The 2,827-nt window shown below is 48.7% G+C and overlaps 1 non-coding gene across 1 annotated transcript; it reads right to left on the bottom strand.

Annotated features, from left to right (window-relative positions):
* Positions 1-1,971: 1,971 nt before the first annotated feature.
* Positions 1,972-2,046, bottom strand: Trnal-caa (transfer RNA leucine (anticodon CAA)). The gene has a single exon. It is a non-coding gene; the product is annotated as a tRNA-Leu (tRNA).
* Between the last annotated feature and the right edge of the window lie 781 nt (positions 2,047-2,827).

Consider the following 2,827-nt stretch of genomic DNA (forward strand, 5'->3'; position numbering starts at 1 on the left):
GGCAGTATTGGCGCTCGCCGTATTGCAGTAGTTTGAGTAACGAAGATTTTTGTGAGGTAAGTGATTCATGAAACGTATAGGTTACTGTTAGTCAGGGCCATTATTTTGTAGGGATTATTGAAAGTCAGATTACGTTGCGCTAAAAATATTGTGTGTCAGTTCAGTGTTGATCAGAATAAGTAAAGAGAGAAATGTCTGAGTACGTTCAGTTCTGCTCAGCTGTTTGAAAATCAAATAACGTAAGAGATTTTTCAGCACAGTAACTCATTAATTTTTCTAAGGGGACGTTTCAAAGCCAAGGAATATCGCACCCATTATTCCGTCACTAGACATTCCACACCACACAATCAGCTGTTGAGGGTGAAGAGATTTCGCGATCGCGAAATTTGGATTCTCAGTCCTCCAAATGGACCAGCTTTGCTTATTGACGAACCCATCCAAATGAAAGTGGCTTCGTCGCAATACGAAACCATACAGCTCATACTAATTTCCATCAAGCCCCGCGGCCAACCATGCAGTTCGAAAGTCCTAATGCAAACCGCTCAGAAGGTGTGACGGTTTTATTTCATATATTTCAAGAATTGTCACCCTGTAAGTACGTAGTGAGGGGAGTATGTGAGAAGCCTCTAACCTCCAACGCATTAATGCTATCAATTGAGAAAAAGTAATTGTTGATGATTTATACAATCAGTATTAAGCTTACAAAATTGTGATAATTGTAGTGATCCTTTGAAAATGATATAGTTTCGAGTTTCGAGACTGAAACAGAATCGAATCGGTTAGATTCCGCCCCTCAGAAAATTTAATTTTACCCCTTAGGGGGAATTACTCCCCCCCCCCCCCCCCCTGCCCAGATTGGGAACCACTGCACTAGTAGCACACTGGTGTCGGGACACTGCCCAGATAGTAATCGAGCGATCTGGCCAGGGCTCTGAGCAGAGCTGCTTCCAAATTCGATTCGGATGTCTCAGCGGCTACAGCAGCGCGCTCTGCGTTTTACAGACTCGAGTGCGGATCAGCAGCTCGACAGGCAGCCGTGACCATCCTGAGAAAACCTGTTCAAGTAACGGAGTGACCGTGCAGCTGAGTGGGAAAACAAGTGGGGGCTGTTAGTGGAGTGTGTGTCTGAGTTCCTGGCTGTGGAACTGGAATGGCGCCCCGACCTGGAACACGGCGTTCCTCCGTACCTCCGTAGCGGGACCACGGCCGGCCGGCCGGCGCGCCGCTCCCCTCGCCTGTCTTCTGGTCCTGACATCGAGACTCCCCACCTGTGGTACTGGCTCAGCGTGGGTCTCAAGGAGGACATCGTAGAATCTGCCAACAGCCCAACTTTCTCTTCAACAGTCTTCTGACTAGAATGAAATTTTCACTCTGCAGCGAAGTGCGCGCCGATATAAAACTTCCTGGCAGATTAAAACTGTGTGCCGGGCCGAGACTCGAACTCGGGACCTTTGCCTTTCGTGGGCAAGTGCTCTGCCAACTGAGCTACCCAAGCACGACTCACGCCCCGTCCTCACAGCTTTAATTCCGCCAGTACCTCGTCTCCTACCTTCCAAACTTCGCAAAAGCTCTCCTGCATACCTTGCAGAACTAGCACTCCTGGAAGAAAGGATATTGCGGAGACATGGCTTAGCCACAGCCTAGAGGATGTTCGCAGAATGACATTTTCACTCTGCCGTGGAGTATGCGCTGATATGAAACTACCTCGGAGATTAAAACTGTGTGCCGGGCCGAGATTCGAACTCGGGACCTTTGCCTTTCGCGGGCAAGTGCTCTAGCAATTGAGTTCGTCTCCTACATTCCAAACTTCGCAAAAGCTCTCCTGCATACCTTGCAGAACTAGCACTCCTGGAAGAAAGGATATTGCGGGGACATGGCTTAGCCAAAGCCTAGGGGACGTTTCCGAAATGAAATTTTCACTCTGCAGCGAAGTGCGCGCTGATATAAAACTTCCTGGCAGATTAAAACTGTGTGCCAGGCCGAGACTTGAACTCGGGACCTTTGCCTTTTGTGGGCAAGTGCTCTACCAACTGAGCTACCCAAGCAGGACTCACGCCCCGTCCTCACAGCTTTAATTCCGCCAGTACCTCGTCTCCTACCTTCCAAACTTCGCAGAAGGTCTCCTGCATACCTACGAGTTCGAGTCTCGGCCCGGCACACAGTTTTAACCTGCCAGGAAGTTTCTTATCAGCACACACTCCCCTGCAGAGTGAAAATTTCATTCTGAAAACATCCCCTAGGCTGTGGCTAAGCCATGTCTCCGCAATATCCTTTCTTCCAGGAGTGCTAGTTCTGCAAGGTATGCAGGACACCTTCTGCGAAGTTTGGAAGGTAGGAGACGAGGTACTGGCGTAATTAAAGCTGTGAGGACGGGACGTGAGTCGTACATGGGTAGCTCCGTTGGTAGAGCACTTTCCCGCGAAAGGGAAAGGTCCCGAGTTCGAGTCTCGGTCCGGCACACAGTTTTAATCTACCAGGAAGTTTCAGTCTTCTGACTAGTTTAATGACATTCGCCACGAACTCACCTCCAGTGCCAACACCTTCAACTCTGACGAGAAAACATCACCAACTTGACTCTTGCAAGATATCAGGCCCCACAATCAATCTCGAGCGAAAATTTGATCCATGATTGTGACAGTATGCAGTTACGACCTACTGAATGTACAACTTTCAGACTTTGCACTGACCTGTCTTTTGTCACTCGCTCCTCCCCACTGCAGCCGCTGAATGCCCGAGCGTGATACATGCCTCTAAATTTTGAAATCTTTGGCTTGGCTTGATGAGTTATCCCAAGTTGTTACTTTGATACCATCTATGTCTCACACCA

Source organism: Schistocerca cancellata, chromosome 2 (genome assembly GCF_023864275.1).
Source record: "Schistocerca cancellata isolate TAMUIC-IGC-003103 chromosome 2, iqSchCanc2.1, whole genome shotgun sequence".
NCBI lineage: Eukaryota > Metazoa > Arthropoda > Insecta > Orthoptera > Acrididae > Schistocerca > Schistocerca cancellata.